The sequence below is a fragment of the Artibeus jamaicensis genome, unplaced genomic scaffold (genome assembly GCF_021234435.1).
Source record: "Artibeus jamaicensis isolate MK-2021 breed Jamaican fruit bat unplaced genomic scaffold, CSHL_Jam_final contig_484, whole genome shotgun sequence".
Taxonomy (NCBI): Eukaryota; Metazoa; Chordata; class Mammalia; order Chiroptera; family Phyllostomidae; genus Artibeus; species Artibeus jamaicensis.
The window spans coordinates 1,607,701-1,623,753 of NW_026521859.1; the positions used below are offsets into that span (position 1 = coordinate 1,607,701).

Sequence of the window (16,053 nt, forward strand, 5' to 3'; positions counted from 1 at the left end):
GCATCAGTGTGTGGTTGCCTCTCACACACCCCCTACTGGGGGCCTGGCCTGAAACCCAGGCCTGTGTCTTGATTGGTAATAGAACCGGTGACCCTTTGGTTCACAGGCCTGTGCTCAGTCCGCTGGGTCACATCAGCCAGGGCCAAAGACTGACTGTTTTATCATCTTCCTAGTTTTGGCTTTTCCAGAATACCATATAGTTAGAATAATGTAGCCTTTTCAGATTGTCCACTTTCGCTTTATAATATGCATTTAAGATTCCTACACAGCTTTATTTATTTTTATAAAATAATAATACTCTATTGTTTGGATGTACCATAATTGATTCATTCACCTACTAAGTTTTGGCAATTATGCATAAAGTTGCTATAAACATCAACATGCAGATCTCTATGTGGTCATAAGTTTTCAATTTATTTGGTAAATATCAGAGAGTGTAACTACTGACTCACATGTCCTTCCAAGGAGCCGTACCATTTTGCAGTTCTATCAGCAACAAATGAGAGATCCTGTTCTTCCACATGCTCACCAGCATTTGGTGTTGTCAGAGTTTTGATTCATGGCCATTCAAATAGATATGTTAGAGGTATCTCACTGTGGGTTGAATTTGCATTTTCCTGATGATACACGATATAAAGCATGTTTTCAGGTACTTATTTCTAACCTGTGTATCATTTTTGGTGGGGTATCTGTTCAGATCTTTTGACCATTTTTTGAGTGGATTTTTAAATTTTCTTATTGTAATATTACACATTTTGGATGACAGTCCTTTCTTTAGAGACATCTTTTGCAACAATGTCCTCCCAATCTTGGGCTTGTTTTCTTATTCTCTTGAAGGAGTTTACTTTTAAATACTTTGTAACACCCCAGTGCTGTTGGAATTAGCCTGGCCAGCCCACAGTGTCTGCGAGCCTCATTCACGCCCTGCCCTACTCTCGCCAATTTGGTCCAGCGAGAGCTGCCTTCCAGGAATGTGTAGCTGCAAGCTAATAATCACTGAAGCTAACTTAGGTGACTCTTTTGCCTTCAGTCTATGGAATGCTAATGTTTCATTTTCCAACAACAAGCGGGTCATCATTGTCTTCAGATCCTACCAGCAAAGATGGACGTCACAGATTTTCTTCTTTATAGCTCTATTCTATGCAGGCATTTATGGTATCAGTCAGGTTTCAGTTGAAGAAACATAAGCCAGTTGAAAATTGTTCTTCTTTTAGGAGGCAAACATGTTTATTCCTGTCCAGGGTATAGGAGGACTTAAAACAATCCTGCTGCACAGCATTCCTTGTTATCGGCACCGGTAAGGGAAGACCATGCATTAATAATAGCAGCAGGTCTGCCCACAGTGTGCCCATGGCTACTGTGAGGTTCCCCAGCAGTTCAAGCAGTGGCTTTTCTCATAGCAACAGGCTCCTTAACTTTAAATTTGTTTTGTGCAGAGAAGAGGAAAGGATGTGATATACTGATTGTTCCTTGTAACTTAAGTCATAACTTAAATCCTATCTCAGTATTTAACTATCTTCATTTTCTGCTTTAAAATAGAAAAAAGGGAGGGGAGTGAGGGAAGGGTCAATAGCAATTACACTGTGCTAATATAAAGACTTTAAATCCTACTCAAAGTTAAAACCCATTTTAAAGGTCAACTCATGATTCCAAGGAAATAACTACATTGAGTCCGATCAACACATGCACTAGTTGAGTCTCGGTATTAGCCTCAATAACACAAGATAACAATTCTCAACAAAAGTATTGTCCACATTCGTATTTGTAGGTGGGCTATGACAGCCATTGTTAGGAAAAAGAAGAAATGGGTTCTCTCCATGTTTCCGTGACAAGGAAAGAAATGTGATAGAAAAAGAGGCCCTGTGCCCAGGCAGTGTCTGCAGCTCACGGCTGAGTTCAGCAGTGGAATTGAGCCGAGAACTTGGGAGATACAGGCACAGTCAGAGGCCGGTCACTTGTGTGTTAGATTTGTCTGTGCACCACCAGTTCTTTCTGGAGCCTGGCCAGCAGCATCCTCTGCTGCTCTTCCCCAGCTGCCCGGCCTCCTCTACCTACTGGACTCTGGGCTTCCCCCTCTGCCATATTCTTCTCTAGTTCTTGCCTCGCCTTGGCTCTCTTCTCCACAGCCAGCTGGAAAGGTTCCTGAACATCTACAGATTTTTTTTTATCTCTTGGGAACAAAGGACTGCTTGGCAGATGATAGTGTTTGGAGGAGCCCTGAAGCAAGTTGCTTCCTTCTGCTGACTCAGTTCTTCCTTCAGCTGGTGCTTCCGAGTCAGTACCTTCACAATGCTTCTTTGTCAGTCTCCAAGCAGAAATATTGGTCTGGGTTGTATTCTTCATCTTCCTCTCTGGCAGGTTAATGGTATCAAAATGAGGCAAAGGAAATACCTTGAACTTGGGCCCCTCACCTTTCTGCAGTTCTTTTATTTTCTTCTCCTTTTGTAACTGACATTCTACATCTTTAGAATCAAAAAAGAAAGGACCTAATCCCACAGTTTTTAATCTCTGGGTTATGGGACCTAAAAGGTACCCCAGAATGTGGCACAGGTTCACCTCTTATCATTACGGGCTCCTCTTCCACATCATCAGTGGGCATTCAGATTCTGTTTTTTTTGTTTTTTTTTTTTTAATGTAAAGGCAGTGATTTGGGGAGAGTGATTGGAAGTATTTTCTTTTCAGGAACACCCACGACTTCTTCCAAGATATTTGTTGGGCAAATCTGGAATGAAATTCAAATCGCTCATCCTCTGGTTTCGTTTTTGACTCCTGCTCCTGGATCCTTTTCCTACTATCCAGGTCAAAGCCAATGTGCTATGTGGGTGGCTTCACAGGTGGTTTCTTGGGCAACCTTCACGCATTCTGGGATCAACTTGCTGTGCTTTGAATTTGTATTGTAGCAGTTTCTCAAGCTCTTCAGCCTCCTGATCTGCTGCATCTTTTGCAGGTCAACAGGCTTTATGCACTGTTTGGTTGGCAACACAGGAGTCTGTGGGTCACTGGAAATCTTGGCCATAGCAGATTTGGGGGTAACAGAGTAAGATCATCCTTGTTGCTCCTCCAGTGATATCTACTAGCACTTCATTTATAGAAGGCTTCGAACAGCTATACAAGAGATACGTATGAAAAAGCCCTTTCATCAAATGTTCTTTCCTTTCCTTGGGACAGATTGAAAGGCTGTATAATGGTGTGTCCCTTAGTCACTTGGGTAGGAGAGTGAGAATACTTTCACAACTCAGATATAAAGTTCACTTCCTTATACTCCTCCTGCTTCTTAGAATGTTGATTTGTTCACCTGTGTGGACGTGGAAGTTGACTGATTTGGTTACCTGGCCCACCAATTTCTTCACAGGTTGCCCTGCAACTGCAAGAGCAAGTTTCTTGAGTTCTTCCTTCCTTTTCCAGATCTCCATCTCCTCCTGTGTTTTCATGCTCTTCTCTGACTCTTGCTCCTCAGTGTTTAGAATCTTCTGCCTGACAGGGGATATACAAGGCACAGTACGTTTGTCCTTGGCTTTCTCTGGGGAAGACTCATTCTTACCAGAAGAGTCTTGATGAGAACTATCATCTTTCTCTTCTTCTGGCTTCTTTTCATTGTTCGAAACTTGCATTCTTTTGGAGGATGGAATTTCGCTGACGATGACAGGAACAGAGTATCTCTTGGCTTTCATTTTTACATGGTAGTTTCTTTCTGTGCCAAGTCCTTCCAAGCAGAGGGTTCCCTGACATCCAGAGAAGAACAAGCATTTGAGGGAATGCATTCTTGCACCAGTTTTTTTCCTGACTCTTTGTAATAAGTATGGTCAACTGGTCTCAAAGGTATGACAATAATTTGCTGAGGATTTGCCTTTTTCAAGGAGTTTTGTCCTGAAAAAGCTCTGTCTCATTCTTCCCAGAAAATTGATTCTCCAAATGGGCCTTCTCTTCAAACCAAGAGTCTATGTTTTGGGTATCCTCAGCATTCAAAGATATAAGTCCACGGGAGCACCATAGGAGCAAGAGGCTCCAGCTGGTGACACTGTGCCCACCCAATGTCACACAATGATGCAGAGGCAGAACTAGATCTGGAACCGAGGCTCCGCACTTCAGCACAATACTCTTTCCTTATCGTTCCCTCCTTTCACCCTGTGGTTTTGTACGTCCAGTCAAAGTTGCAATATGCTTTCACCTCTCTTCTGTAATCCTGCAGTCTAGCCAGGATTTCTTATCAAGACCTTGGTCTCAGCTGTGAGGATGGAGTGCCCACAAGAAACACGGTTGGATTCACTTAGTAGCACTGAAAATTTGACCCCAGGCTCCCCAGTGAAATGCATCGATCAGACCACTTTAAAATATTCTAAGAGAGCAATTTAATACAAATAAAAAGGTGCTTTCATGCCCATGACTTGAGGAACAGGAATCAAGAAGCTACCACTGAAACCATTAAATTCAAGGGTATGTTAATGAAACAATGATCCAGTTATTAAAGAATCAACTGTCATCAATATCTCAATCTGCAGAACCTGATTTGCTTATAGCAGCAGCAGCAGAAACAGGGTTTTAGCCTCATTATGTCTTCTAAATCTCATGGAAATGCATGTAATTGGTAGAATCTAGTTCTCTTCCTCAACTCCGGGTAGAGCTGTATGGGAAATGCAGTTCTTAGGTTCCCGGGCTCTGCATTTCAGAAAACACATACAGGGAATGGGCTGGATGCTGACAGTATCCACCTCAGTCATGTGATAGCATTAGTTACAGTCCATGCACATTGTTTAAAAATCTATAATTTTATTTTGGGGCTGGAATACTGTCTCACTGATAGTAGTAACTACATTGTTGTCCACTATTATTATCACTATTCATAAAACGTATCTTTCTAGGCCAACACATGTATGCATTAACCATTAACTCATATGAGCTCCTTCAGCACATCTTTAAGTCTTTGTAAATCCCTAAAGGATCGTGGGGTTCTGGAAGTGAGTGTCAGCAAGTGAACAGGTGAAACCCCTATGTCCCCACTTTCTAGTGGCAGTGGGAGGCTCATGACGAGTTCCCAGACAAGGTGAGTTGGGACAAGAAGTGAAGAGGCAGATGGGCTGTCTGCTCCTCCCCGGCTCCACTTCTAGGGGAGCCCTTAGCTCTTCCGTGTTTTGTCATGTTGAGATAAAGGACAGCTGAGTCTCCTTACAGAGGGTTGTGAAAGAGAAGGGACTGAATATGTGTGTGCCCTTAGATCTTCCTAACTTTTCATCTCCAGAGAGAATAGGAGCTTTAATCCTCTCACTTTGGGTGGAGCGGCTGGAGGTGGGAATTGTGAAAGAGCAGTCCAGTCCTCCTTTCAGATGTCATCTTAGCTTTCCTGCCAGGGCTGTATTGTGACTTTAAAGCGGAGTAGCAGAATTTAGGGTTAAGCCAGTGTACTGCAGCATGGGGTGTTTTAAGGCAGTTATATGAAACCTTAGTTTAAAGGTGAACAGTAATTAGTTTCACAAACTCCATTAGACCTGAATTTACTGCCGTTTGTTGAAAATTAATTTCTTTAAGATGAAAATGCCTCGGCTGGTGTGGCTCAGTGGGTTGAGGATTGGCCTAAGAACCAAAAGGTTGCTGGTTCAATTCCCAGTCAGGGCACACACCTTCTCACATGTCCTCCGTGGGTGGCAGGTGGGAGGCAACCAGTTGATGCTTTTCTCACACATTGACGTTTCTCTCTCTCTCTTTCTCCTCCCTTTCCCTCTCTAAAAGTGAATAAATAAAACCTTTAAAAATAATTCAAAAAGGAAGAAATCCTCCTCTTGTCTTTATTTTTCAGTTCCCATTTGGAAATACGACAGAAATGATGATGGCTTCTACAACATATCCAAAGACCCTTCTACCACTTCCTTCTTTATAATTTTATTTAAGATATTTCAAGAGTTAAATGAAGGGGATGTTAAATAAGTAGCTAACATAGATTGGTCAGAAGTGAGAAGGGAACTCTTTCCTTAGACTGAACAAGTAAGCATTTCTTTTTGCTCATGTTATGTCCCTTCCATCTTGCCCGCTGAATGTTACTTTGGCAGAAAAACATATGATTGATATATGGCTCTTATCTTTTGAAACTCACTGGAAAATGTTTCCCCTGATAAATTTCCCTCCACCGAACACTGTTTTGAAGTTATCGGCCAAAGCACACTGATTGCTTGATAAGCTCACTGGGACTGAGGCTCCATCCTGAGCATCCCCATCAGCATTTTCCCTGCAACCTCCTTTCCCCGGAGACTCAGCACTCTGATTGGTAATCATCCTACAGATGAAAAGAGGAAAAGGATTTCCTGAGAGTCAATCCCACCTCTAGGTTAGAATGGCCGAGGATTATTCATCAGAATGGTGGGAGGTACAGAATTTACACTTAGTTTGGCTGACCTTGAAAGTCTTTTACAATTTGCTACAACAAATGAAGAGCTACTAGGTCTAAATCTCTTAGAAAACTACATTGCTTAACCCACTTTGTAATGGTGAAGCTGAGACAGGAGGAGGATTCTGAAAATGTATTTCAGATTATCCTTATAAAAATGCCTGTTTGTGCCCTGGCTGGTGTGGCTCAGTGGACTGAGCACTGGCCTGCAAACCAAGGACTGTGGGTTCAATTCCCAGTCAGGATACATGCCTAGGTTGCAGACTGACATTTTTTCACGCATTTGTGTGTCAGTACGGATGTACCTGGTGTTATTTAATAGAAGAAATTTACACGTGATCAGGGACAGGCTGGCCAAAACAGAGCATTCCCAGTAAAGCACAGACACAGATGCCCTCCCTATAGCCAGGCTGTTTCTTGAATAAGCCATGTGATAGGAAACAACTAAAGAGCATTGGCTCAAGGGATTTCTACACAATTTTAAATACTTCTTTTAAAAAATTATTTACCAAACATGAATTTAGTATATGAGGCTAGTCAACAAAAATGCATTCACTCTGTCAAGTATCGCCTCAGGCACCAAGGGGACATCATACTGTACCACAGTGGTAAATGAGAATGTGATTCAGGTCGGCAGACCAGAATTTAAGTCTTGCATTGAAGGCTTTTTGTTTTTTGTCAGTACTCAAGCTAATTTTAGAAGGAGAAATTTATTGAAAAGTCTACATGTTCATTGATTTCCATGTTTTGTTCAGTTAGACTGGCTTGTGCCACAAGAGGTACATTGCCACTAGAGGTAATGTTGCTTCATTATCTCTCATCCCCAACTGAAAATCCTGGAAAAGCATTTGTCATAACTTGATTTTAAGTTAAGTATTTAACTAATAGACAAAGATCTTTGTCGGCGAGTGAAAAGTGGTATAGTAAGATAAGGTATGTACTTATAAAAATTTGGCATTCTTGCAACTAACAAAATTCCAGAGCATTTTTTGCAGAAATAGAACAAACAAACTTAAAATTTGTATGGAACCACAAAAGACCCCAAATAGCGGAAGCAATCTGGAAAAGAATAAAACTGGAGGTATCATGATTACTGGTTTCACTATATCACAAAGCTATGGTAATCAAAACAATATAATATTGACCTAAGAACAGTAAATTTATGAAAAAGGAGCAAAAAGCATACAATAGGGAAAGGGCAGTTTCTTCAATAAATGGTGTTGGGAAAACTGGACAGCCGTATGCAAAAAAAAAATAAAATTAGAGCACTCTTTTCATCAAACACAAAAATTAACTTAAAAAGAATTAAAGACTTGAATGTAAAGAGCTGAAACCATAAATCTCCTAGAAAAAGATAGTAAGCTCCTAGACATCAGCTCAGCAATGACATGTGTGTGTGTGTGTGTGTGTGTGTATATATATATACACACACACACACACACACATATTTATACATATATACATATGAGGTCTGTTTGGAAAAAGTCCAGTCATTGTTAATATAACAACAATGTTTTGCACAACATCAATGTAACCTGGCAGCCAAGGGGAGTGGACTGGAATGTACATGTGTGAACAATGATGACTTCACTGTACTAATCAGTAGGAGCAGTAGACACCATTGAGTGAGTTATGTACTTTGTGTCTGTCACATTCAAAATGACAGAAGGAGTAAAACAATGAATCTGCATCAAATTTTGCATTAAGCTTGAACATTCCTCTGCAGAAACTATTAGGATGATTCAGAAGGCCACAGCTATGGGCAGCTGGTGATTGGCAGCTTCATCACAACAATGCATCCACTCATGCAGCATGTCTCCTGCTGAGTTTTTTGTTGAGACATCAAATTAGTGAGAAGACTCAGTCACCCTACAGCCCAGATTTGGTGCCCTGTGACTTCCAGCTATTCCCAAAACTAAAATCACTTTTGAAAGGAAGAGATATCAGACCATTGGTGATTTCAGGAAAATACAATGGGCATCTGCTGGTGACTGGGAGAACTGTGTCAGGTCCCAAGGTGCCTACTTTGAAGGGGACTGAGGTGTCATTGCCCTATGTACAATGTTTCTTATATCTTGTATCTTCTTCAATAAATGTCTCTATTTTTCATAGTACATGGCTGGGTAACTTCTGGGCTGACTATATAAATATATATGTATATGTATATACACATATACATATATATACATACACACACATATATGATTTGATACCAAAAGCAAAAGCAAAAAAAGCTAAAATAAGCATAATTATATTAAACTAAAAAACTTTCTCAGAGCAAAGAAAAACATCAGAAAAATAAAAAGGCTATCTATGGGATGATGCACAATATGTGCAATTAAGATATTTGATAGATGGTTGATATTAAAAATATATAAATAGCTAATACAACTCAATAGCAAAAAAACAAAATAAAACACCTGAATAATGGGCAAAGGACTTGAATACACAGTTTCCCAAAGAGGACTACAGATGGCCAACAGATACATGAAAAGGTGTACAGCATCACTAATCATCAGGGAGATGTGATGAGATACCATACTACAATGAGATACTACAATGAGATATCAAAACTACAATGAGATATCATTTTATTTCACACCTATTAGAATGGTTATCAAAAAGAAAAAAATGTGTTGGTGAGGGTGTAAAGGAAGGCAAATACTTGTGCATTGTTGTTAGGAATGTAAATTGGCAAAGCCAGAGGAATGAAAACCAATAAGGTTGCTCCTAAAACACTTTAAGAAAGAACTGTCCTATGCTCCAGAAATTTCACTTTTGAGTATTTATTTGAAGAAAATTTAAAAACTAACTTGAAAAGGTATATGCACCCCCATTTTTTTGCAGCATTATTTACAATAATAACCCACACACAGAAGCAACCAAAGTATCCATGAATGGATGAATGAATATAATGGAATAGAACTCAGTCATAAAAAAATAACAAAATCTTGCCATCAACAACATGGATGGGCTTTGAGGGTATTGTGCTGAGTGAAATAAATCAGACAGAGAAAGACAATTTCGGTATGATCTCACTGGTATGTGGGATCTAAAGAAAAAAAAAAAAACAGTAACAGCCAAGCTCCCAGGTATGGAGAACAGACTGGTGCTTGCCAGGTGTAGGGGGTGGGAGGCAGGTGATATGGGTGAATGTGGTCAAATGGTACAAACTCCTAATCATAAAATAAATAAGACCTTAAGATATGATGCACAGCCTGGTCACTATAATTTAAAAAATACTATATTATATATTTAAAAGTTGCTAGGAAACTAAATCTTTGAAAAGTTCTCATCAAAATAAATCGTAACTATGTAGTTAAAATATGCATTTTTAATTTGCATCTCTTGCTTACAGTGACTTCAGTATTGGAAAAATAGTGCCATGGATTAATGCCTAAACCCATTTCAGTTAGCTGCATTTCTTGCAAGTGAGAAAATTCCAAATTCAAACTGACTTAAGCAAAAAGAAGTATTTATTGCCTGACATAACAAGTCCAGCCATTGCCAGGTTTAGTCTCAGCTATATAAAGTGTTTCGTATATAGCATCAGTACCCAGTTTCTTCCTCTCCACCTCTTGGCTACACCTCTTTTTCTGGCCTCTTCTTTCTTGGATATCTTCTGTCCTCATGCTAAAATGGCTGCATGAGTTTCATCTTTTCAGAGAAAAGTCCCTGGAAATAGTGAGCTCCTTTTTTAGTAGTCCCCATGAAAATCTAAATGTTCCTCCTGATTAGATTCACTGAAGTCACATTCTAACATGTGAAATAAACAGTATGGTTGAGATAACATGGGAGTTTAAATTGAAGTGGGCTCGAATCAGGTGCTCAGTGATGGTGCAGAGGTCATAAAAATCTTAAGAAGAAAAAAAATTTGGAGAGTAGAAAGAGGAAATATTGGTTCTGGACTTTTGAGTTAAAACATTCTGTAGAACAACCAGTTAGAGCCTGTTGGCAGATATTTAGACATCTAGTTTTCAGTTCTAGAGAAAAGTGGTATCTAAAGATAAAGGCTTGTGAATTATCCAATTACCAGTATTAGTTAAAAAAAACAAGAAATTTGTTCTATTTGCCTTAGCTAAATAAAGCATCCAAAATTATTGCATTGGTGGTCATAAGAATGAAGCAGTGTTGCAACAAACCTGTTAACAAATATTCTCTTTGGTGGCTCTTCTTGAATAAGTAAGTACAGGCTACAAAAATATACTTACTTACTTACTTTATGGAATTTTCAAAACACTTGAAAATTAGAACAACTTATGACTGAAACGCATGATAGAAAGCAATCGTTTGATTTGGTGGGAAGGGAAAGCATCAAAGTGGTGGAGCAAAGTAAGTTATTATTGAGAAGTTTTCTAGAGAAGAGAAAGCTTCAGCTTTAAGTCTTTAAGTCCAAGGTGAATTTCAATTATGGATTTAATTTTTTGGTGAATGAATATTATATTGCAGAGAACTGTAACTGCAGTCAATCAGACAAGTCCAGTGGACCCTGAGCTACTTTATAAATGTGTTTGCAATGGATCCTCCTGGAAGTCTGGTTGCTTTTCTGCTAAAGTCTACATTTGCAACTATAGCATTGATTCACATAAAATGCTAAAAGTGTTTATCAACTTCTATACTTTTGCCAGGATGACATTCTTCCATTGCTCAGAAATACTAAAACTGAACAATGTGTATGAAACTTTGCTTTCAGGCTTTGAAATGGGCAGTGTGGGACTTTCTTAGACAATGAAAATAAGAGATGAGCTCACATTCCCTGAAGTCTTCTACGAAGGGGCAATTCCCCAAAGTGCACAAAGAAGGGCAGTTGCAAACAATGAGTGGAGGTCATCATGGCAGGACAAAGGCACACACAGATCAGGGGTCAGAGCTGAGGGAGCCACTGACCTTGGTGGGATAGAAACCAAAGAGGAGCAGCCTTCATAGAGGGTGGCCTACCAGTTCGCACGTGGATCCCGTGTCAGTTCTTAGCTGAGGACAAGGCTGAATATGCCGAGGGCAAGATTCCCCAATGCCTGGCACAGAGTGAATGAAGAGGGTCTGAGAGCTAAAGAGGAGAGTAGAAAACTTACAGGATGAAGTGACATCACAATTTTGCCCCAGCCAGTGTTGAGACCTCACTGATCAACTTGGGCATTTAGTTGAAAAACCTGGAAAACACATGCCTTAAAAGGGAGAATCACGCCCTGAAATAGGATCTACAATCTAGAACAAGGAGGAACTGAAGCAGATTTACCTTCTAAAAGATAAAACCAAAACTGAAAAAACAAAAGCATCTTCTAGTAATTTAATTGCCTATAAGCAAAATTGAAAGCTATGTTTTAAAAGATTTTATTTATTTATCTTTACAGGTGAAGGGAAGGAGAAACGGAGAGAAATATCAATGTGTGGTTGCCTCTTGTGTGTCCCCTGCTGGGAACTGGCCTGCAACCCAGGCATGTGCCCTGACTGGGAATCGAACCATGATCTTTTGGTTCTCAGGCCCACGCTCAATTCACTCAGCTGTATCAGCCAGGTAAAGCTATTTTTAAAAGGCAACATAATCTCAACTCTCTTAAAAAAATTAACCAAAATGTTTAGTCTACAATACAAATTACTAGCCATGCAAAGAAGCAGGGAAAATTGACCAATTATTAGAGAAATTAGGTGTCAATAAAGAAAGACTCTGAGATGATTCAGGTATCAGAATTAGTGGAAAGCTTTGTTTTTGTTTTTTTAAGAAACTATTATAAATATATTCCAGGTCTTAAAAAAATGGACATGGTGAATGAAGGTATAAGAAAAGAAACCTGTAAAAAAATGACTAGAACAATTTTAATAGGAGAGAATCAGTTAGAAAACTCACATTCCCTTTTTTTAAGACTTACCATGAACCTAAACTAATAAAGACAGTGTGGTATTGGCAAAATAATAGATATATACAGTCATAGAAGAGAAAAAAAGATGATTGATGGATTTCAAAAAACACCACTGACCCCAATTAAGAGCAGGAATGGAACTCTTCAACAGATAGTGCTAAGACAAGATTTCTCTAACTCATGCCATCCACAAATTTAATTCCGTATGAAGCATAGACCTATAGATAAAAGTAGAAGTTGTAATTCTTCCAGAAGAAAGTATAGGAGAATATCTGCACTATTCTTAGAGAGGCTACAAAAATAACTACAATAAAAAGAATTTGGACTTCATCAATAGTAAAACCCTCTGCTCATTAAAAAGCAGCATAAAGAAAATAAAAAGGTGGTGACAGATGATATGATTCTGGGTGTGGGCTCACAGTGCAATATACAGACCACGTATCATAGACATGTACCCTGGAAACCTATGTGATCTTCTTAACCAATGTCACCCCAATACATTTAACTTAGAAAAGAAAAAGGCAAGGCCAATGATGGGGAAAAACAGACTAAAAACATACTTTTGACAAAAAAACTGGTTTTCTTAATATACAAAGAAGTTTTATAACTCAGTACAGGAAGGCAAACAACCTCATTAAAAAACAAGCAAAGGATTTAAAAATACATTTAACAATATTTTCCAAATGATGTATAAGCACACAAAAAGTTGTACAATATCTTTATCATGGATATGCCAAATAAAACCACAATGAAGTGTTATTTCATACCTTCTAGAATGATCAAAATAAAAAAAATAACATAAAATGTTGCCAAGAATGTGAAGACCTGGGACTCTCTTGCATTGCTAGTGGGGATGTAAATCGCCACTACCCATCTGGAAAGTTCTATGGAAGTTTCTTATAAAGTTAAACACAAGCCTACTCTGCCACCTACCAATTCTAATCACAAGTATTTACAAAGGGAAGTGAAAGTATGTGTACACAAAAAAAGATCACAGAGGCATATTTATAGCAGCTTTACTTAAAATAATCCCAAACTGGAAAGACCGAAGAACTAATGTCCACCAACAGAGAATAAGAAGTCAAATTGTGGTATACTCCCACAATACTACTCAGCAATAGAATATAATAACAATACAAGTAATAACATGGATGTAGTTTAAATAGCTTAAAAACGAACCTATTGAGAAAAAAGACAAGGATACTAATAACTCCATTTAGGTGATGTTCAAAAGCAGGCAAAATTAGTCTGTGGCCATAGAAATGAGAACAGCGGCTGTTGCCTAGTGATGACTGACTAGAAGAGAACAGAAAGGAACTTACTTGGATGGAATTGCTCTATATTTCAACTGGGCTGTTGGTTACCTGGGTGCAGACACTGGTTAGAACTCACTGAACTGCATGTTTAAGAGCTGTATTTGTCACTGTACATAAAGTTTATATACACATATAACAAAGAATGTGTTTAGACTTTGCTAAGTGTAAAGCACTATAACAGGCAGTGTAGGCGACTCAAAGCAACCTAAGAATTTAGAGTAGGGATATGATACTATTTGTTAACACATAATTTGAAGGTCTAAATAGGGAAGAAGCCTGAGTAAATCATTCAATTGCTTTTATCAAAGATAGATTTTCTGTTTCTTTGTTTTTATTACAACAGTTATACATTTTATAAACTAGAATAATTACTTATTTTTAAGTAGATGACAGAAAGTATGTTTTATAAATATATAGTATATATTTATTTTTCAGTAATGTATATATTATGTGTGTATGTATGTATGCATGTGTGTATATATATATACATACTTCAGAACTATTCTGTGTATTTTACTTATGTTTTAACCACATTCTTGGTTTTTTTATGTTTAAGTGCATTGCCTTTTAAAATGCATTTTTACTTCATAATATTTTCTGCGCCTGAGTTTTCCAGGTGTTCAGAAACTCTTTTAAACTTTCTAAAGATAGCATATTTTCCTCCTTTGCTCTTCACTCTAGGGAGAAAACTGATCAGCTCCATCTTAACCAGAGAGCAGGCAAGAATTGTCTTTTTAGCATTCCCAATTAGATTGCTGAATACCAGCCATCCCTGCTGTGCTCCTTCTGAGGTCCTTGTTTCTTTTCCTCTCTTCTTGGCAAAACAGAAAGACACAAGAATTATGCAGCAGCATGAAGTCTCTGGTCTGAATGAAAACTCTGTGATTGTCTTTTTCCAACCACCACTTTCTCTGGCAGACAGCTTCTAAATTGCTTTAAGTTCCCCTCCCAATAGACACGCTGGATGCTAACTAATTAATTTGAACTGAATGGGCCCTAAGCAACTCTGATTCACAGAATTTAATCTCAATGCTCTGCAGCTTTGAAAGGACTGCACCTTCTAAGAGTGCATCACTTTGCAGCCTGAATACGGTTTAGGAGCAGATATAAAATCATTTCTATAAGCAGCACGGTAAGCCTAGCTATTTGTAGAACATATTGCAAAGAAAAGAATAGAAAGCATTCATTGATGAGAAATTTTAGACTTTAAACTAAGTCACTTTAATAAATTTTAAATTATCTATGATTTGTAGCTGCAATGCAGAGCACATTTGATCACAGTATATGCATCTTGCTTGAAAATCTATAGTATCCACTGATTACTTATTTTTATGTAGGTGATCTTAAAAATTGAAAGTAATGTGGGGAAATGGGGACAACTGCAAATGAACAATAAAAAAATAAAGTAAAAAAGTGAGAAATAAAATTTGATTCTAAAAGAAGAAAAACTGAATTATTTCAGAAGTGGTTAAAAATGTTAGGAGTGATTGAATGTTATCAAAGAGCAAAATGGTAGTTGATTGGGAATATTTGCATTAATAACAATTCTGTAATGCTTAATGAAAAAGGAAATTACGGAAATTACTCACCCATCATTATCTTCACTCTCACTGAAAATAGTTTTTAGAAAAAAAAATGCCAGTAATGGTGCACATTACTGGAACTAAAATCTCTCTTGTGTTAAGTGTTAGGTACACATATTATTACTTGCAAATGTATCTTTCTCCAACTTTACATATGTCATCACTTAATGCACTTGGCCATGGTAGCATGCTCCACAGAGGTGGTTTTGTCTACATGTCAGACTTAGCTGACACCAGGTGCTATAGATCGAATATTTGCGTCCCCCAAAATTCCGATGTAAAATCCTAATGCCTGATATGATGATATTTGGAGATGGGGCCTTTGTGTAGTGAAGAGGTCATGAAGGTAAAGCCCATATGAATAGCATCAGTGTCTTTATGAAAGAGACTCCAAGAAAACACCTTTTCCCCTTCTGCCCTGTGAGGGCACAGCAAAAAGTGGCCATCTGTGAATAAAGAAATGTACTCTCACAAGACACCAAATCTATTGGTACCTTGATCTTGGACTACCTGGCCTCTGTCACTGTGAGCCATTAATTATCTTGTAAGACACCCAGTCTATGGTATTCTGTTGTGGCAGGCCAAAGGGATGAAGACAGCAGGTCATGCATAAGGTATCTGTAGTGTGGATGTTCTCAATTCTGGTTATTCATCAGAATTAAGTATGAAGATTTTTAAGCATACAAAAGCCTTATCCAGACTTTCTGAATCATAATCTCCAGAGAAGGGGCCTTTACAACCAACATTTTACTCAGAGCAGCACAGATGAGTCTGATGTGTAACCCAGCTTCATAATTGGTGTTGACCAAATCTCCTACTCAAGAATGCAAGTGAAGAGTAAAACCAACAAAATTTCCTTCCCATGTGTTAAATTATATTGGGACAAGGCATGCTTTCTTCTCCCTATGTTAAAGAATGCA

General features: G+C 38.4%; 1 pseudogene; it reads right to left on the reverse strand.

Annotated features, from left to right (window-relative positions):
• Positions 1–1,896: 1,896 nt before the first annotated feature.
• The window catches only part of LOC119057100 (targeting protein for Xklp2-like), a 49,114-nt pseudogene continuing 34,957 nt past the window's right edge, over positions 1,897–16,053 (reverse strand).